We start from the raw sequence: 22,388 nt of genomic DNA on the forward strand, positions 1-22,388 counted from the left end.
GTGCCGCCAACAACCTCTGCCTTAATGCCAGTAAGACGGAGATTCTACTTATCGGCACACCCACTCCCTCCTTCCCTGCAGCTCTCTGGCCGGCCTCCCTTGGCCCTCTTCCTGCTCCTACCTGCAAGGCAAAAAACCTTGGGGTCATCTTCGACTCCACACTCTCTTTCTCTCCTCACATATCTGACGTCTCTAAGAAGTCACACTACCAGCTACACCTCCTCAGAGGTAGCCTTCCTTTCCTCTCCTTCCCCCAGAAGCTCACTGTCTCCAGAGCCCTGGTTCTCTCTGAAGCTGGACTACTGTAACAGCCTCTATCTAAATCTTCCTGCCTCTACTCTCCGCCCTTTGCAACTCATCCAGAACAGGACTGCGAGACTTGTCCTTGGCCTCAAGCCCAGGGACCGTATCTCTCCAGGACTGAAATTGCTTCACTGGCTCCCAGTGGCCGTGAGGATTACGTTCAAAACCCTCTGCATTGTCCACAAGGCCTTCTGGGGCCTTGGGCCAAAATACCTTCAACTCTCTCTTCCTAAATATCTTCCTTCTCGAGCTCTTCGCTCATCCACCTCCAACTACCTCAGGGTCTGCCGCTTCTCCAAGCAACGAGCTGGGGGTGGATCTCTCTCCGCAGCAGGGGCCTCCCTCTGGAACAGCCTTCCTGCCTCTCCGAAACTTGAGGAGAACCATCTCCCATTCCGGAAGCACCTCAAAACCTTCCTCTTTGCCTCCGCTTTCTCTCCCTCTCTCCCCTGCTAAAATCACTGAACCTGCACTGAATCTGCAACTGGCCACTCACCGATCTCAGTCCTTGGCCCTGCCACTCTTCCCTGCACTGCCTACCTGCACTACGGGACTGTCTCTGTATCCTACAGCCCCTTCTCCCGGCACTTACCTTGCACTTGCCACCAGCTGGCCCTTTTATTTATCTTGTATTCTACTAACCATGTACTGCACTCTCCTTGCACTTGCCACCAGCTGGCCCTATTACTTATCCTGTATTCTACTAACCATGTACTGCACTTCCCCTATCCCCTTCCCCTTGCAGTTTTCCCAGTCTCCCTACCCTTGCACTTGCGCGATCTGAATGACAGCTGGCCTAGTAGGATCGTTGACTGTTCTCCCCTTGTCCCCCCCCGCCTCCTCGCGCCTTGAAACACTTGTGTATAGGTGCGTTATAAATGCCATATCATATCATATCATATCACAGGAAGGAGCAGGAAGAGGGCCCTGGGTGGACAGCCAGAAAGAGAGAGGAAAGGAGGGAGCAGGAGTACTGATGAAGAGGATCTCAGTCTTACGGGCATTAAGACAGAGATCATTGGCACTACACCATTCCTGAATTGCGGCCAGACAGTCTGGTATGAGAGAAGGAGCAGAGGTGGCTGAGGGGAGCCTGTAGAAAAGCTGGGTGTCATCCGCATAACACTGAAAGTTAGAGCAGAATGTAACAAAGCAGTGGGCAAGAGGTACCAATTAGCGGTTGAAAAGCCAGGGAGAAATGTTAGACCTGTGGAGAACACCACAAGCAGAGCGAGAGATAGAAGAGAGGAAAGACCCACATTGAACCTGGGAGGGTCGGTCAGTGAGAAAGGAGGTCTACCATGCCAGGGCCTGACCAGTGATACCCAGGTTGTGACGGGGGCGATTGAGCAGAATGGTAAGGTTGACCATTTCAAAAGCAGAGGATTGATCGAGGAGAATGAGAACAAAATATAGATTAAAGTCAAGATTAGAGAGCAAGTCTTCACGTGTGTTCAGGAGAGCAGTTACCATGCTTATGGCAGCTCTGAAGCCAGACTGGTGGTCGTGGATACAATCAACAGATTCAGTAAGCAGATTAGGCTGGGAGATGGTCCGCTTTTCCAGGAGTTTGCCCAGGAAAGGAGTGATGGAGAGGAAGAATCGGCAGAGGGCTTCTTTATAAGGTGGTACACAAGGGATTGCCTAAGGGGGAGGGGAAGGTTCCAGTGCCAAAGAAGTGATTGCAGAAATCGGCCAAAAGGTGTCGATGTGGTCCTTGCTGGTTTTGGATGAGCAGGGGAGAACCTGCTTTGACAAGACTTTCATAGATCGGACTTGTCTAGAAACATTGTCAGGTGTGAACAGGGGAAATGAGGAGAAAGGAGGAGGAGATATTACTAAAGATGGGCCAGGGATGGTAGAGGAGGAGGAAGAGGAGGTAGAGGAAGAGAGAGTGGACAGGATGTTCTGGGTGTTAGTGATGAAATGAGAAGCCAGGACCATGCAAAGGGTTTTAACAGGAGAGGTAAGGAATGCAAAAGGATTGGCCAGCTCCTTGCAGACATTTAAAAGTTAGGCCGAGTTGTTAGTTGCTGCAGAGATGTGGGATTGGATGCAGGCTCTTGTCTTAGAGAGGACAGAGAGTCTGTACTGCCTTTGGATGAGGCAGAAGGCCAGTTTGTCAGGGGGTGCGCCTAATGCCCTCTACTTCCTCGCCCTACACTTGCATTTAAGGGTGGCGAGGTCAGAATCGTACCAAGAGTTGCACATGGATGTGGCCTTCAAACGGATCCTCATGACAGGTGCAAGGCTGTCAAGAGTGTTAGAGATAGAGAGATTAAGATTAGAGAGGGCTGTGTCAGAGTGTGATTCAGCCAGATGTGTAGGAGGAGCAGAGAAAGTAGCAGTGAAAGCCTCAACTGACACATGCTTCATGTACCGGGTGACCGAGAAGGTACGTGGCAGTGCTGGGGTCCACTTGACCTGAGGGGTAGAGAGAGAGAGGTGAGAGGAAAGGAGAACATTGTCGCTCTAAGATAGAGGAGTGGTGAGAGGGTTAGAGAGGGGGAGTTCTGAGGGGATCAGAACATCCAGCCTGTGCCCTGCAGAATGAGTCGGGTCAGAGGGATGAATAGAGAGAACGAGAGAGAGAGAGAGAGAGGGAGAGAGAGAGAGAAAGAGAGAGAGAGAGAGAGAGAGAATGCGAAATAGCCCAGAAGAGGGGCTAGTAGCATCCAGGTGGATGGTCAGGTCTCCGAGGAGGAGAAGTTGAGAGGTAGAGCCAATGTGGGAGGAGGAGAGGTCAGCCCACTCAGAGAGAAAGAGGGCAAGCTGGACAGGTTTCCTGTAGACAGTGCCCACAGTGAGAGAGAGGCCAGGAGATATAGTGAGCTTGAAGACCAGACATTCAAAAGGAGGAGTAGTCCTGTATTGGAGTAACAGAAGCAGGCATCCACTCTGGGAAAACCAAGGCTACAACCCCCAGCGGGACAGCTGTTTCTGGGTTCGGAGAGGATCTTGTAGCCATCGGGAAGGAGCGTGTCAAAACTCATGACAGAGCTAGCTGTGAACCAAGTCTTGGTGAGTCTGAGTACATCCAAATCAAGCTCTTCCAGGAGATGGCAGATGTCAGACGAATGTTTCACAGCGGAGTGATTGTTGAGAGTAGCGATGTGGAACAGGTTGACACCTTTGAAGGGCTTCTGTGGAGGGGTACAGGCCAGAGGTACACCCTATGGAAGTGGTGGAGGTAGCCGAGGATGGGTGGAGGAGGAAGGAGGAAATGGCAGGGTGGTCAGAGAAGAAGAAGAGAGTGCCTGAGAGGTGGCAGATGAAGGAGGCAACAGGGTGGCCAAAGCAGCAGCAGAGGGTGGCAGAGGAAGGAGGCGGCAGAGGAGCCAGAGAGTGGTAGGGAGGAATAGCCGGAGAATAAAGGAAGTTGATAAGGTATGGGAAGCGTCTATCAAATCGGAGGACATTGGCCTGATGGCCCTGGAAATAAATGGTGCCTTTTAAGTAGACATTAATGATGGTCTCAGAGGAGTGGAAGGGGGGCAGGAGGGTCTCCCACCGGATGCCACCATTAATGGGAGGAGAGGAAAAAGGAGAGCAAATAGAGACCATATGGTGGATCCATAGGCCTGGAGAGGGAACGACAAAGAGGATGCAGTGAGGGTCTGTCTGAAGGAAGCACTGGTGTAGGTATCAGCGATAGGGAGGCCTGGGATGGAGACCAGGATGTCCCTTTTGAGCTTCTTCCTGCCAGACTTATTGAGATGGATAAGATAATCGATTGAGTAGCATTTATAGATGAATGGTGAGACAGAGAGCACCATAAAGGGTGCAGGGTGGAAAGAGGGGCAGGGGTAAGGGAGAGGGGAGCCCAAGTAGGCAGAAGGGAGGTAGAGCAAGGGGCAGAAAGGAGTGAGGCACAAGGTGGGGAATTTCTAGCAGCATATCAATACGGCATCAAAATATTATGTTGTCTGTACTGATAGGCTGCCTATGGTCAGCCCCATATTAGTAGTGGTGATTGTATTAGGGGTACAAGGGAGGGGTACTCTGCCCTCATTGTACCATGAGTAGAAGCTTTAATCGTATGTCACAGATAAGTGTCTGTGTACAGTGCCACCCATTCTAGGGGACATCATTTCCTGGTTATCTGCTGCTTTTACTCAGTTGCATTAAACACAGGTCATCTATGCATTCCTTTAACCTAAAGAACCCAGTACAGAACCCATAAGCTCTGCTCTCCAATCACTCCTGATGTTCTTCTGAGTGATTGTCTTCCACTTCCTCTGCATGACAATCCTGCGCCACAACACTGGTCGCTGCTAACTCATGCTCTCTAGGCTTTAATACAGAAGCTTACTTTATTTTCACATTCATTGTGAACCCAGTGCTAACTCAACTAAGGGTGGAACAGAGGTAGCAACACTGTATCCCTCTATGTGCTGGCTACTTCATTGTGTTGTGGTTGTTCCTGTGCACTGAAAGGTACTTTCCTCCAACACTAGTGCCACTTGGTTTCAGAAAGGAAATAAAAAAACACTTAAACATCCACTATAACATACCAATACATTATTACCTACGGAGTAGCATATACAATGGAACTAGATGAGTAATACTTATCTTGCACGTAGTAAGAAAAGAGTTTGATTATGGGAAGCAGTGGATATTTGTGAGACTGCAGGACTGAGATTGCCACCTGTACTGGGACACAGAGCCCCTCTTCCATTACCATGGCGGCTGGAAATAGAAAAGGAAGAGGTGGAAATAGAAAAGGAAGAGGCGGGTGAGCTGCTGAGGTGTTGGTGGATGGATGTGCCGCCACACATCAACCCACCGTTCTCGCCTCCTGATTGGCCAGCTCCCTCCCACAGGCTGCTGATAAAGTGTTTGCCTTAGGGGTCCTCCTTTGCAGGAGAACGTCACATTTGAGGCCCCATGCACGCAATATCTAGATCACATCTCTCTATCTTGAAGGTCTTATTTTATGTTTTTTTAACTCACACAATTTCTGAGTTGTATTTCCGTACTTCTCAATGGATTTACGTGTTCCACTTTGCACAACACATATGGCGCTGGTGGGCTACCGTAGAACTGAGCTTGATACATCTTCCGTCAGAAGACACCACTCATTGTGTAGAAATGTCGTAAGGGTGATAGTTTCAACATATTCTGTGTACAATATGCTTCTCCGGTACACCTTGCCAATATATGCAGTTCTAAACTTGCTTCTCCTCTACAAAGTGTCAATATATGTGACTCTAAAGATTCTTCTTCTCTACACAGTGCCACTATATGCAGCCCTAAACATGGTTCTCTTTCATAGAGTGCCAATATATGCATCTCTAAACCGTCTTCTCCTTTACACAGTGACACTATTTGTAGCTCTAAAAATGCTTCTTTTTCACAGAGTGCCAATATAAGCAGCTCTAAACATGCTTCTCTTTCACAGAGTCGATATCTGCAGCTCTATACGTGCTTCTTGGCTATACATTTCCACTATATGTGACTGTAAAGATTATTTTCCTCTACACGGTGCGAATATATGCAGCTCTAAACTTGCTTCTCCTCTCCACAGTGTCAATAAATGTGACTCTAAAGATTATTCTCCTCTACACAGCACCAATATATGCAGATTCAGACGTGCTTCTTCTCTGCACAGTGCGACTATAAGTGACTCTAGAATGTCTCCTCCTCTACAAAGTGCCAATATATGCAGCACTAAACCTGCTTCTCCTGTACACAGTGCCAATTTATGCAGCTCAAAACTTCTCTTTTACACATTGCCAATATAGGTATCGCGAACATTTTTCTCCTCTACACAGTGGCAATTTATGTGACTCTAAAGATTCTTTTCCTCTACACAGTGCCAATATATTCGGCTTTAAATTTGCTTCTACTCTATGCTGAACCAATATATGCAGCTCTAAAGCTGCTTCTCCCCTACACCGTGGCAATACATGCAGCTCTAAAGCTGCTTCTCCTCTACACCGTGGCAATATATGCAGGTCTAAAGCTGCTTCTCCTCTACACCATGGCAATACATGCAGCTCTAAAGCTGCTTCTCCTCTACACCGTGGCAATATATGCAGCTCTAAAGCTGCTTCTCCTCTACACCATGGCAATATATGCAGCTCTAAAGCTGCTTCTCCTCTACACCGTGGCAATACATGCAGCTCTAAAGCTGCTTCTCCTCTACACCATGGCAATATATGCAGCTCTAAAGCTGCTTCTCCTCTACACCGTGGCAATATATGCAGCTCGAAAAGCTGCTTCTCCTCTGCACAGTGGCAATATATGTGACTCTAAAACTTCTCCTCCTCTACACAATGTATCCAGCTCTAAACATGCTTTCCCTCTACACAGTACCAACAGATGCAGCTCTAAACCTGCTTCTCCTTTACACAATGCCAATGCATGTGGCTCTGGGTGGCAATAAGAGAACACACTCTTGATTCGGAGTATGCCCCTATGGTTGTAAACGGTTTATTCAGTTACGCTTTTCCTCATTGTAATTTAAAAACATGTCTATTCGCAAAATATGAATGCATAATATTTGGCCCAGATGGGAAGCAGAATTAAAATAGTAATGATGTTTAGTGCAGCCAATTTTTGATAAAAAGATTTGATAAAAAGAGCGGGGAAATTAAAATCGAATGGTGAATTGTTCAGACGGAGCAAAACTATACATTTCCTCCGACATAAATGCTACAGCTTATCTGCAGGCGCATCCAATTGAGACAGCAGATGCTGCAGGCGTTAGGTAGAGCTACTTCGATACACAGAACTTCTTACTTTGCAGAAAATAATGAAAATAATGATAATGATCTTATCGTCAAAAATGAATGAATGCATTGATGTTGTTGTGCACTGGAAATATTAAAAACAATAAAAGTCAATGGAGGCTGCTCTACATTTAAAATGATGAAGAGTCACCACAGAACGCACACACTAAAGGAGCTAGAAAAGGATACGCTATGTTCTTAATAAAAGTTTATTTGAATGTATACATTTTCCAGTGGGTCAATAACACCGATCAGGGAAGGGCGCTGGTTTACAATTGGTCTTTGATCTCGACCAATCAGGAAGAAGTCTTCAGTTTCATCGCGAATATATTTGGCTCCTGGTGACACTGTGAAATGTTATTGCACCTCTAGTCGAGCTATAGTGTGTACATTTCTAATTACTGAGCATACAACATTGCATTACCTGTGAATCACTATTTTCCCATTTTTAATACGCGAGTACTCTGGGAGCATTTGTATTTTGTAGGCCAAGACATTTTTAATGAATCCATCAATCAATTAATTGTTTTCTGTATATCTTCCCAGAAAGTTCCAATTTTAAAAGGGAAATGGCAATGCTTCCAGGTCACAGAGCTCAACTTCAGTGCACTTTGTTTGGCACGCATCATATACAAGGCAAAGTCTCCCATGGCCTGTTGTCAGCAAAGCATACCAGGTGAAGCCTTATATACCAGTCTCTGACATTACATCAGGCATGGCCACTTATGGCAATGAACAGTAATTTTAGACAAGGTAAACTCTGCCAATCTAAGTAAATAACCTATCATGTCCAGACATTACCCTCAAATGGGACATGCAACATCATATAAAGGCATTATTATCATATTATATGTATTGCAAATGCATGTTCTGCATATCCTCCATGATAAAGTCTCCTGCTTGCAGGCAGTGCGGTGGCAGCAGAGGTGGGGACCCTTTGCATTCCAGGATGTCCCCCGACGCCTGAAACACTACGCATTAACACAAAAATATAGCAGGACACAGTTTAGTTTAGTTTAGTTTATTTGCTTATATAGTTTAGTTTATTTGCTTATGTAGCGCGCCTTAACGCAGAGGTATCTGGGCGCTTATACTTCAATGTACAACAATGGTTACAAGAAAAGATTGCAATAAATTACCAGGACAGGATATACAACAGTGATTACAAGAAAAGCTGACAATAAGTTACCAGGACAGAATGTAAAGCAATGGTTGCAAGAAAAATTGACAATAAATTGCTAGGAAGGGATGTACAACCATGGTTACAATAAAAGCTGACAGTAAATTACCTGGATGGGTGGAGACGAGAGGTAGTAGACGAAGTGCAGTGCTGAGCAGGTACTAGACCTGTGTTACAGATCAAGTCACCGAATAGCGGGGGCATAAAATTGTAGCTCAGACATGGCTAATGTTTTTATTCATAGCATGTGACATTTAGAGGATGAGGAAACCAGGAACGGTGTAAACAGGAGGGGTAGAAGACGTGTGGTATAGTAGACATAGGCTGTAAAGAGCAAAAATGTACAGTGTTCATATTCAGAACTAGAACAATTCTGTGATGGGACCTTTAGGGTAGTCACCTGATGATGCTTATTTAGGCCGAGGACATTCTAGGCTAGCGGGTTAAGCAGGAACCACGAAGGCAGGGTGTGTCATTAATTAGACTGGGAAAAGAGCCATGATTTTACCTTATTCTGGAAAGATGGGAACAAGGGTACTATCCTTATGTCAGGGGCAAGGCATTCCACATCTTGGCTACAAGCACTGGGAAGCTAGATCCACCCACATTAGTCAGTTTGAATTTGGGGATGTTGAGGCACTGGACGAACTTGGCTCTGGTAGGTCTGGTGGATTCCTTTCTAGAAAATGTGTCAACCAAATACTTGGAGGCTGAGTTGTTCAGACACTTGTGGGTGATCATCAAGGTTCTTAAAGTGATCCTGTCTTGTATAGGGAGCTAGTTAGTGTTCCGTTGGGTTGGTGAAATGTGATTGGAGCGTGGGATGTTTATGGCTGCTCTGAGGGTGTTATTTTGTGAAACTTGTAACTAGTGTAGGTTTCTCTGACTGGTGCCTAAGTATAGAGTATTGCAGTAGTCCAATTTGGAGAGTATAAGAGCTCTTGCCAAGGTGAAGCAGCTAGAGGTGGACAAGAAAGGTCTGCATGCATTTATTAGTTTGGATGTGTAGGCAGTTGAAGATGCTGTTGCGTTGACCTGTCTGTGGAGCGATAGGGAAGAGTCCAAGTAGAATCGTAGAGTTTCGGCATCCTTGTTGACGTTGATGTTATTCCCATCGATATTGAAGGAGGAGTATTGGAAGCCTAGCTTGTTGAGTCTCTGCTTAGAGCCGATGAGCAGAAGCTCGGTCTTGTCATCATTTAGACACAGACCATGCTTGGCCATCCAGGCTTGGATTTTGCTGTAGATATCATTTAGGAGTATTGCGTCTGCAAGGTAGGTACCTGAGAGTGTGATGAGAATTTGCATATCGTCCGCATAATTGGTATAGGATACACCAAGGTCATCTAGGTGGTCAAACAGAAGCTTTGTGAAAATATTATAAAGGGTAGGGGAGACGCAGGAGCCCTGCGGAACTCCACAGGTGATTGGGGATGGTTCTGCAGATGCAACTGGAGAGAACACTCTAGTAGATCTATCAGAAAGAAATGAGTTGACCCAGGCTGCGGCTTTGGAGGAAAAGGAGGCTGCTGTTGTGAGATGATTGGTTAACATATTGTGATTGACTAAATCAAACGCTGCCGATAGGAAATATAGTGCGTGCCGTGCAGTCCAGGACCAGAGTGACAGGACCCACAGAAACACAGGCAATCTTTTACTAAGTGGAATTTGAATGATCAAACTAAGGGAAACAGGTTGCTGGTAAAACCCAACCCTCCTCAGTTGGGAAGGTACGCAGGTCCCTTTAAGAGTAGGTCTACAGAAACCATCACACTTGTCTGATGAGGTGCAGCATTTTAATCGGATTGTTTGCAACTCTTCTCTATCGTGAGGACATTCACAATCCTTTAAGGCGTTTTGGGTGTCAATGGGATGGCAGATGTGGTGGCAAAGTTAGAAATCCTGAATCACTGCAGTCATATCACTGGATCAGGAGAAACATTAGTAGCTCTATAGCGACTCCATTCATGGTGCTCGAGCGGGTGAAATCATGTGCATGCGTTGAAATACAGAAATCTATGTCTCTGCCCACAATGCATGGAGTTTACCTTGACACATCACCTCCCACAATGAAAAGCCAAAATGAAGTCTTGCTTTGCAAATCCGTAAAGCGGGTGTGTTTTGTATTTTGCTCATATTCAGCCCAGATCTTAATATTCTTCCTTTGGCATGTGAGCACCTACTAACATGGATATGACCTCAGCATGACTGTATGTCTGACATGATGGCTTAGCATCTTCATTTTGTAAGCAACACAGCTTATAAGTAAGCATTGATGGATTTCTGGAAAAATGAAATACAGGAATCGGTGGATCATGCAGTGGATTTGGGTGAGTTTGCAGGTACCTGTGGGAGAATTGAATTGCATGAGTATGGTTGCACTCAAGAAGCCGATGTGGGATTCAGGCAGCTGCTGGAGGAAGTAGCTACTGCCATCAAACGTGTGCATGATTTGGGTGAAATACGATGTTCTAAGAAGCCTCTAACAAGGTTGCAACTTACATTTTTCTTTCTTGGTGCAGTGTGGCTGCAAGAGGGCGTAGCTAAGCTGAGAGACACATTGGGAGAGGAACAAGAGAAATATTGGTTGGAGTTTCAAATTTGCAGAGAATGTAAGTTTTAATACCTACTAGCCAAAAATACCCATATTCTGCACGGGTTCTGTAGACAAACATGACAATGCTCTCATCAAGTGTTGAAAATCAATGAATCTGTAAGTCGCTTCCGAGTAGCTTATCGCTTGATGTGCTTTCCACTCTGAAGTAAACTACACTGAGAAGGGGCCTGTGTGGCTGGTTGACATACCCCGGAGCAGCCGTGGAGGGGAGGCGACAGTGGAGTGCTGCATCATATTAGGACCTTCTGTGTGCTCTGCCCACCTGACGCTTCACCCTGACGTGGCGCAGTGAGTTGCTGTACCTTGCAGTGAAAATATTTCAGAAATGCTGCATTCTAGGGTCTTAAAATCTTATTTATCTTATTTGCAAGGTCCTCCTAGTGGGGACCTTAAGTTCTGTTCCTCATGTTGAGAGGCTTGAAATGAACTTTGTCCTGTCCTTTTACGTCGACACTGATGTTTCACCTATTTCAGGCAATCGTTTCATGTGTGAAGTTGCTGAAACCGGGTAAAGGATTGGGATGTCCAAATGTCATGTAGATAGTAATGTCTGGAGGATCCTAACAGGTAACTATGCACAATATGGTGCAGATTGGTGGAACACTGTGGAATTGTATAAGGAATAAACTAACAGATGTTCTTCTTTATAAATATATAGATCATTGGACTAACTGAAATATGATGCTTAAATGACACAGTTCATTAGTCATCAAATCTCCATTGATTTCCTTATCAGATAGTGTTCACAGAATACAACAAGCATAAAAAGAACGCAGTGCTGGACATTCCTTTCGCAGAAACATTTTATTTTCTGAAAAGATTCACTTTTCACTCCACTGGCTGCAGCAAGAGTATTTCTGGAATGTAGTTCCCAAACATCAATCTTATCTACAAAGCAATCAATTATAGATCAGGACAGACACATAATGGTGTAAATTGAAAAACAATTTGCAATTCTAGCAGAGCTTAGAAATTACATTTCAAGCATGCACAAGTTATTCATATAAGACAGTTGCAAGTGATGTGTCTGCAAAATTATGCGCAAGTCATCTAAAAAATTTGACAGAATAGGTTTCAAAAGCATCCAAGGCACTATAGGACAAACTAGAAATACAAGACTTAAAACCCACAACATGATACGAGGATGTTATTTGCATTTACAAAACACAGGGCCTGATTTACAAAATGTTTAGCATGCCACAAATGTACTTTGCCTTGTAAAGGTCATGTTGTGCTCTGCTAATAAGCGATTTCCGATTCACAGATCAGACTTTGCGCTGGCTATCCCCACTGTGTGAATACTTTGGGCAGGAGGTGCAGGAAGAGCCAGCGCATAAAATAGAAAAGAGGCAGAAAATGTACAATCCTCATTAAACGAGGAAAATGAGGAAGAACATGGGTGTGGGTAGGTAGGCACCATGCAAACAACGAAGCACACCATCAAGCGCTAAGTAAACCCTAATCACAAAAACATTCATGCAATCGTGATGACTCCAAAGGAGAACGATCATCCTAAGGTCTTACCTCCACCCGTTATCTATCGCAATACACAAAGCGCAATGACAACTCACGCATAAAAGCTCAATGCAACCCCCTAGAACACATGATTGCCACAATGGCAGATACTGCATTGCTAGCACTGACAATACTACATGGAAGGAGTAGGAGGAGGTCCAGAACATTTCATCCACAAACAACATTATTTGGGATGCCAGATGAGGAGGTGCAGGGAAGACCTGGACAGGGAGTGGGAGAATGATCTTTAATCACCCGCCATGTGCTCACATGCTGTGCAGCCTTTGGTCAAAATGCTATCAGCCTTACACTTCCTGACAATAGGATCATTCAAACATATCACAGCCATCATGGAGGGTATTTCACAGCCCACACAATTAAGGTGTCTCCACTAGGTATTGCGCTGCATCCTAGCATGTGTGCCTAGGCAAATTCACACGCCATGTACACTGCAGGAAAGGATGAGAGTGTGCCAGGAATTCTATGCATGTGCATACTTTCCCCGGGTCCTGGAAGACATTGACTGCACCCATGTAGGGCTACAACTGCCCCCTCCCCCTCAACTGCAACCGCAAACATTGGCTTTTCTGCAGTGTGCAGGTGATTTGTGATGCCAAGGGACACATCATGCGTGTCAGTGCCAATTACCCAGGATGCACGCAGGATAGCTACATTTTCCGGTATTCCCCCATAGACCAGACCCTTGCATAAGGAACCTTTGAAAACAGCTGGCTTGTCGGTGAGTATCAACTATCATCCACACATAAGCAGTCACATGACACACAGAAACAGAAACACAAGACATGACAATGCATGCAATAAATAACTATTTACTCCTTTGCAGGGGACAGAGCCTGCTCGCTGCACCATTCCGGTTGACGCCCATTAGGAATCCAACCACCCCAGGTGAGGCGCACTACAACACAGCACTCTTAGCCACAAGGGGCATAGTAGAGCACACATTCAGAGTGCTTACGTGACACTTCCGCTCCCTTGACGACTCAGGTGGGAAATTGCTATATGCCCCCCCTCTAGTATGCAAAATCCCTGTGGCATGTTATGTCCTGAATAATATTGCCACGGGTTGTGGCATAGCAGTAGAGTTGGCCTGGATACCTGATGGTTTTGGTGCTATATAAATACATAGAAATAGAAAATAGAAATGCAGGAGGGCTTCCACCCTCATACACAGGCACCACCCATTCCCTCAGCAGGCCATAAGGCACAGGGACAGGAAACAAGAAATCAGGTAAGACAAACATACTTCCCATGAATATCAACCCCTGTGGAACATGCACAGTAATGCCACATCCATGATGGCCTTCAATGATGCATTCAGGCTAATCCAGCTTGCACATTATAACACCCTGAGAATGCACCTCTTGGATTGCCAAACTGTGTGTGCCCCATAACATTAAAGTCACACTGCAACCTCATTAATACCTCATGAACCTTCATGTCATTGATATCCTTGACATGAAGTGAACAAACCATGTCCACAGTCATGTGAAGGTGTAAGAAAATGTTCCATGGCACACATCCAAAATACCTGATTTTGCAAAGACAGCCCCTGGCATGGTGGCTCCATCACATCTGTCCTCCTGAGTTTGATGCACCAAGAGGAAAAACAATGTCTCACCTGACTACCATCTTGAAACCGGGTCCCTCGACACCATTGCAGCTGTTCCTGCTCTCCACCACTCACCATTGTCATGTGGTTATGCAAAGGGGAACATCTACAGCTCTCCATCCATCCCTTCCTCTTGCATGTCTCTGATACCCTCAACATGTACTTTGTCCCATCATGAAGATGCATGCCAAATCTCACATAAAGCTATCTAGCCACTCACAGGATACACAAACATAAAAACACGATGCATGTTTACATACCCCTCACTCTCAGCAGTCCTTTTGCTTTACTTTACTTTAAAACATTTATAATGTGCAAACCTTGGACCCGTAGTCATTAGGGCGCTGACAAACGAAAAAGCAAAACACTAGCAAAGACAGGCGATGAAGCTCATTTGCGGTAGACCAGTAGGGGAAATCATACACACATCCACGTTTTCAGCTTTCTCTTGAAAGATTCTATATTGCTCTGACATATAAGATGCAATGGAACGTTGTTCCAGGCTTTAGGTGCAGCAATGAAGAAAGCTCCCTTTTCTGCCATCATGGTTCTGCACCTGGGGAGCATTAAACATTTATGGTTGCTAGATCTAAGGGATCTGCTATGAATTTTTTCCACAATGAGATCCTGCAAATAACTGGGCATAATGCCCTGTCTACATTTAAAAGTAATCACTAACAGGTGGTAGCGAACACGGGCCTCCACCGGAAGCCAGTGCAGTGCTCGTCTGGCATCTGATACATGGTCTCGGTGGGATAGCCCATGACCACCCTCACTACCCAATTTTGGATTGATCATATCAATGGGAACACAGAAGCAACATTACACTTGCCACACGAGAAAGAAATGTAGGACTCCGCCACCCACAACTGACCAGCAATGCACCGCATGCTTTACACATCACCTACATGCCCACTTGTCATCTGGATCATCCACCTATGAGGATTCCTGCTTTTAGCCCAGCTGTGTCAGTCAGCCATATCTTGCTATTGGCCCATTTGTTTAAGGTAGCCAAATGTTGCACTCAGCCTATTTGTGGAAGGTAGCCACATATTGCTTTCTACATAAATGTGCAACATAGCCTTACCTTGCTTTTACCCCCTCTGTTTAGTCGACCATATCTTGCATGTATTCTATTTGTGTAAGTTAGCCTTGTATTGCATATAGCCTATTTGTGTAAGTTAGCCTTACCTTGCATTTATCCTATTTATTTAAGGTAGACATATTTTCCATTTATCCTATTTGTGTATGGTAGACTCACCTTGCTTTTAACCCATCTGCGTTAGTCAGCCATATCTTTCATTTAGCCCTTTTGTGTAAGATAGCCATATTCTGAATTTAGCATAATTGTGTTAGGCAGCCTTACCTTGCCTTTAGCCTTCTTGTGCTTGTCAGCCATATCTTACATTTAGCCCAATCGTGCAAATTGGCCAATTTCTGCATGAAGCCTAATTCTGCTAGGCTTTTATTTGCATGCAGCCCAATTGAGTCAGAATCCAGTCACCTCTCCCTCTCCTAACCCAGTCCTCCACCATGCTAAATAGCTAAAAGGCCAAGGGAGACTGCTGGTGCATCAGGACGCAGAAGCCCACTCCTCCGTCCCATCCTCCTCTCCCCCAACAAGTACCCCAACCACCTTCACAACTCAGATTGCCTCCTCCTCTTCCCCCACTTTAAGAACTCATTCACTCTCTCCACTCCTCCCTCTCCCTTCCCACACATCCTTCTCTCACCACCATCCCAACCCTGCCCAGCCCCCGTCCATAGTAATGCCTGGGGCCAACCCTTCTCCTCAACCCCCTATTTCTGCCACCACCCTCCTTTCTTGCCCAGACCAACTCCCACTGTCCTACTCCCAACTTTCCCTTCCCTCAGTGCAGCCCACACTGTCTTGGCCAAAGCTTCTCCATCAGCTGACCCCCCCACCCTAACACACACACAACCCTGGCACCCGCCTGGTGGACCAGCATAACAAAACCTTTGTTCCGCAGCTACCCCTCTCTTTCCCCTGCCTACCCTGTCAACTCCATATCCTCCCCCTCTTCTAAACCCCTCCCCCTGCTACCCAGCCATGTCCATTCACTCTCCATCTCCCCTGATAACCTTTGCCCCAGTTTCACTCTCCGCTGTCCAACCCTGCCCCACCACCATCACCCCTTTCTCCCAGCCCAATCGCCCCCATCTAGGCACTCAACCTTTGCTTCTTTTTGCACATCCCGCACAACCTTGACCAAAACTCCAGACTCTGCAGACCCTCACCCACATATCGTTGTCACTTCCCATCGCTCATTTGCAAAAGACTATCTACCCACAGCCGCCACCAGCCACACTCCCCCTCTGCTCGTGCAACCCCTTTCCTCCCCACTCTGCTAAACACTGACCCCCCATTCCCAACTATGTCCATCCTCTCATCCTATCCCCTCTTTCATCCTCCCCTTCTTCTTACCTTCTTCTTACCCCACCCATGCCCCTCAGCCCCACCCACATCATCTCCCCCCTTAACCCCACACCCTTTCTGCTCAGGACATGCCCCCTTCATCCCCTCTGGCCTCCTCATAACGCCAGATCAGTGACCAGAAAAAACATGATTTTTTACCTTACCTCCAATGAGATCCTGTTCATCACTGAAAGCTGGTTCTCTGACGGCTTCATCCCCTCTGCACATGAAGCTGTCTTCCAGGCTACTCCCTGATCCCCCACAACAGAGCCAGCAGAGCAGGTGGTATAGCCATCCTCCACAAACCCCACCTCACACCCTTACAGGTCAAGAAACAACCCTACAATGATGACTGTGAATACATTCTGTGACCCTCAGCTTTTTCCTCCTTTACGGTACGCTGGGCTATAAGAGAACCTTTGCAGACACCCTGAGTGACTATGTATCAGCCATGCTGCTATCTCACCTGACTTTCACTGTTTTTGGAGATCTTAACATCTGGTTCGACACTCCCTCCAGCCCCATGACCCATCAGCTCATTGACAACATGGAAGCCATTAATATGACCCAACTCATATCAGGCCCCATCACATTGCAGGTCGAATCCTAGAAGTAGTGTTCAGCTCATCCAACCTGATCTTTTTCACCCTTACCGGTCCCCTATTCTGGATTGATCACTCTACTATCTTCTTCTCAGCCCTGACTCATGCGCCACCTTTCCATCACCACCTCCCACCATGTGCCGCCGCACCCAGGATCCTGCTCTGGAACAAGGTAACCATATGCCCTCATCTTTCCTCTGCCCTACTCTCCTCCCTTCCCAAACTCCCCCTCCAGGGAGTAAGCGCCTGCCCAGATCTTTTTTGACTAATGGCTCTCAGATGCTCTGTCCCTGTGTATGTTAGGGAGAATTCTCAGAAATGTGCTAATATCTCTTACCTTTTGAGACCCACAGCAACTTTGCTGGATTTCTAGGACTTACATTTTTACCTGGAAAGAGTGTGAACCTTTTTTCCCACTCTTTCATGTATTTTGAAGTGTGTTTTACTTTTGTGTTATTTGGATATGGAGTTTTTAGACAAACTCCATATGCATTACCTTTTTCTTGTGTGTCACACAGCACCTTCAGTGCAGTGGCACAGGGATGTCTTTCAGACTCCCCAAGGTTTAAAAACCTTCTCTGGGACACACTACTGTCTCCCAGTGCATGGAAAGTAAAATTTACTTTGCTAGTCTTTTTAAATTCATAGACCCCGCACAAACTATCTTCCTATAGAGTGCTGGAGGGGTGCCTAAAAACCCCTATGTCTAAACACTCATGTAACAGTCAAATGTTACCCTTTCCTCTTGAAATGGCTGGTGGCAGTGGTTTTAGAACACACTACCATGATATTTCACGACCGTGAACACCGTTAGCCAAAAATCGGGTCAGCCATGTTTTTCAATATGGCGCCCAAGACCCCTCTGTAAAAAACGACACTGGTCATCTTTTTTTTTCTTTGTTTCTTTTAGGAAAGGTCCTTCTAGTGCTTGCCTCTGCATGCCAAACCAGGTTTGGTCCCTTTATACGATGGCCTTTGGCGGGCTTCAGTGCTGAAGCCCTCCTCTGGCGCCTGAGTGTCTGGGGTGGACAGGATACGAGGGAGGTGCCTGAAACTCCCTGTGCTTAGTCTCTTAGGAGACCTGAATGCACTCTGGCATGATTGGCTGGCTAACTGTCCGGCAAGGACAGCCACCCTGCTGGCTGAGTGACAGCTAGGCTGGAATGAATGGGAGAAAACTGTTTAAAAGCAGGTCTCTGGGACTTGGAAGGCAGAGTCGACCGCTGGAATGAAAGAACCGAAGACGAGCTGAAGGAAGTTGAGTGCTGCAACTCCTGGACCATTGGTTTGCCTGGTGAAGCCCTACTGCAGGTCTGAATTGCCTGAAACTCCCTCGACAGAGAAGCCCCTTCAAGGACGACTTCTTCCCTTGAGCTGGTGGGAACAACCAACTCGCAAGCCACCTGGACACAGTCTCCATACTGGTCGAATTTTCTTCAGAGTGCTATTAAAAACCAGATAGCCAGTGAGAAGGATACCAGTTTGTGGACTAAAAGGCACTCACACCTCAAAACCAATGTTTATCCAAGCTTGTGGCTTCTTCCCTGGGCAGTGCAGGAAACTCCTGTCATCCTCCTTCTTGTCCCCACAAATGAAGCTCAGGAACAGCGAGATCTGCAGGAACTGCCAGGAACAACTGCCTCAGCTACAGCTTTTTTTCATCAGTAAGGTACAGTGCAAATGGAGTTTGTAAATCCTTTATGCCACAGTGAAAGTTTATGAAAATGTCCCCACTTTGGAGTCTTGTTCGCTCCTAATCCGACATATAACTCCTTTCTGGCAAACTACTTCTAAGAACATTGGCAAAGACTTAACCATTTACTACCAGAACTGTGCTACCGTATCCCAGACACTGAACCATTGACTTTGGCCCAGGCCTATTGAATTAAATTGCCTCCTGTAGTGAACTGAAACTATTTGCCCTGCCTATGAAAGTAATTGGGTTTGGATTCTTATAACCTTTGTCTTTCGAAAGTTACAGAAGTGCCATTTTGCTCCCACTTCAGGGGAGCCTAACTTGTTCAGAAACATATTGGTTGTGTACTGTAGTGTATTATAGTGTGATATTGAGCTGCTTCTTGCTAGTGAAATGTTTTCTAATGAAATATGTAAACAAATGTATATTATTTTACCAAGAAACCTTGAGTAAGTGTTTGTTTGAACTACTGTGATTGCAAGTCCTTTGTGTAACATCATGTACTGCTCACATCCCTCTTATGATAGGTCTGGCTGCTCAGCCACTGCTACAACATAACTGTGTAGTACAGGCTTGTACCAAAGGTGAGATTGTGCTTACACCTGTAGGGCCTCATTAGGAGTTTGGAGGTAACCATGGCGCTATTAGCGCCATGGCTGCCTCCAAATCCTTACCGACTCCGCCCTGGTGAATGGAGCTATTACCGCCCCATTCCAAGGTTGGCGGGGGCGGTAATTCCCCATTCACCAGGTCCTTTCCCCATTCCCATTTGAGCCCGGATAGAGCTCAAAGGGAATGGGGAAGGCGCTAATAATGGTACCGCAAATTGCGGTACCGTTATTAGCACTAAAGTCCCTTTTTGGGTCCCGTCCTTAACGCCTGGTAAAACCAGGCGTTAAGGGAGGACCCGCAAAGGGAACTTGTAATAGGGCGGTAAGGGATGCCCTTACCGGTACCGGTAATCCCTTACCGCCCACCTCATAATGAGGCCCGTAGTCTTATTTGTGTGTAGTGTTCCCAAAAGGGTACTGCATGTAATTCTGCCTAACAGTGTATCCCCACAAACCCCCTGTCCCGCTGTACTCCTTCCCCCAGGTGGTTTAACCCTCACCTCAAATTCCTCAAACCCCTCAACCATCATCGCTCTCAATCTCTGCTTCTCTTCCCTTTTACGTCTTCTGATCTGCCTTTCCTCTTTGGAATCCCGCAAGGCTCTGCGCTTTCATCTTTACTTTTTAATGTCTATATCCGCCTGCTCATTCTGCTGATTCGGTCTTTCGGCTTCCGCTGTTATTCTTATGCAGCTGATACAGAGATCGTGATGCAGCAGGATCTGGCCTGGTTAACGTGTAACTGCCAGCTGACCACTGGCACTGCCTTTGTGTGCCCGATATTCCTCCTTATCCTTTTCCTATATGAAGCTGCTCTCAGGCTATGTGACCACCTAATCTGCCACATAAGGACTTTGACTCCTCAATAGCAGCACCACAGCTCCACAGCATGGGTGGTCAGGACCAAGCTTCACCCCACCAGCCTCAGGTGCCCCATATCTGGAACATCAACCAGCACCCCCAAGGCGAGGCTGAGGGCTGGTAACTTCTCTGCTTCAGAAGTTTATATCCTGGGTGATCAGTTTGGGCCCATTATGATGTGCGATTCATTCCGCAGAAGCAACTTGGGATATATGGCCATCAGAAGCTCTGGGAAGACAATACGGCTGCCATCCACGTGGAGTGAGTGTCAGTCCATACATTAGACCATGCAAAGAAGCAGTGATGGAACCTTCAGATCCTGAGTCAGGTGAAGGTGAAGGTGGCCCTTGAGGCAGGTTTCTCCGTGGAGGTGCAACGTGCAGGCCACCATCGAGTGTCACCCATTCACCTCCGAATCCTGGTGAGGATCAACCCAACGGTCCATGCGCAGGTCCGTGTCTGGCAAGCATGTGTCCAGGCTGCTGGTGAGTACTCACAGGGTGTACATTTCCACAGATTTGGTATGACCTGCATGGGTATGCATGCCGACACTGGAAGCATGTAATGGCACACATCTGTAAAGTGGTGAGGTGTAGGTATGAGCTCAGTTGCCAGATTGAGATGTTGGGGGCATGTGAGGTACATTCAAGGATGCTCCTCTATGGGTTGTTCCATTGTGTATCATGCCATCCCATCCCCTGTGGCCCTGTCCCTCCTGCACTTCTCCCTCAACCCCTCTCCCTCTCCCACCCCTTGCCCTGACATGCCCTCTCCCCCTGCACTTCTTGTTACTGCACTTGCACAAACTGAATTTGACAAGGCCTCAGTAGGACCATTATTGTTTTGTCCTCTGCCCCCTCTCGCCACCCTTTTTCATCTAGTGGCACCTGGAAACACTTCTTTCTGTATAGGCACCATACAAATGTTCAATAAATAACATAAAATACAATTGCATCATCTCCACTGAGATATGTGCATGGATGTGCGGTCATGGCAATTTCTATCTTGGGACCTGTCGGGCCACTGACCCATTGATGCTTGATCTTCAGCAATGGATGCATGTACGTGCTGCTTGCTTTCATGTTGGACTGTCAGGAGTGCATGTTGGTAGATGTGGTTGGGTGATGATTTGCCTATAATGCTACGGACACATGTGGCCATGTCCCCTTTCCATTGCCCTGCCTGCAGGATAGATTTGGGTCACTGCTTCAAAGGGATTGTGATGTGAATTCAGTTGTTGCCATGAGTATGTAGCCAGTCATCAACGTTCTATGTTCACAGTGCATGTCTCATCATTGTGACTTGTTCTTTTGCCTCTGTCAGATTTCCAGGCTTGGGCGTGCATGTGTGAGGCCGTTGCTTGTTTACAGAATGCTACAGATGCACTTGGGGAGAGGACACTTGTATTGGCACTTATGACTGATCCCTCTGTTCTTTGTTCCCTTTTTCACAGTTGCAGAGGCTGAAGAAGAGGGTATGAGCTGTGCTGTGGAACTGCATCCCAGGGGCAAGGTATCCAGACGCACAAGCAGACCCCAGGTATGCCAAGTTATTTCCACCTCCTTTTAGGGGGATGTGCATGGGGGAGAATCACATTCTGATGGCGATGCTCCTGAGGAGGAGGCCCAGAATTCAATCATTGTGGTGGGCACCTCAGCAGCAGCAGCAGAGGGACTGGGTGGTGATGCTACCACACAGGGCCCCAAGGCATGGAGAGCTCATTGGAGTTGTCTGTGTTGATGGACGAGGAGAAGGTGGAGGAGGCTATTGCAGGCCTCCCCACAGTGACAGGTGGGGATGCTAGGGAGGGTTGCGCAGGGTTCACACCTGGCCCTGAGACAGGAGGCTGTGTAGTCCACTGTGGAGGTGGCAGCACAACCTCTGGTCCCAGGGCCATCTCTGTAGCACTGCCGACCTTCACTGATGCCTCAACCCAGAGAGAGCTTGCACTACTGGCACTGCTGATGGGTGGCTTGAGGGAGCAGTTGTCTATGTATGATGCTTTTCAAGCAACTCGTGAGCTGCTTGTAGAGCATCACAGGAAGATGGGTCTGCCTCTTGTCCCATCTGGCAACAGCACTGCTTTCCGGTGGCCACTTTGGACAGGCCACTGCAATGGCCTCCTCTTACTCATCTGTTCCCCAGTCAACCTCAACAGAGGCCTCCATGCAAGCTACCACCATGGCATCCTGAGCTCCTGTC

This window comes from Ambystoma mexicanum, chromosome 5p (assembly GCF_040938575.1).
Source record: "Ambystoma mexicanum isolate Mex_15411 chromosome 5p, UKY_AmexF1_1, whole genome shotgun sequence".
In the NCBI taxonomy this organism is placed as follows: Eukaryota; Metazoa; Chordata; class Amphibia; order Caudata; family Ambystomatidae; genus Ambystoma; species Ambystoma mexicanum.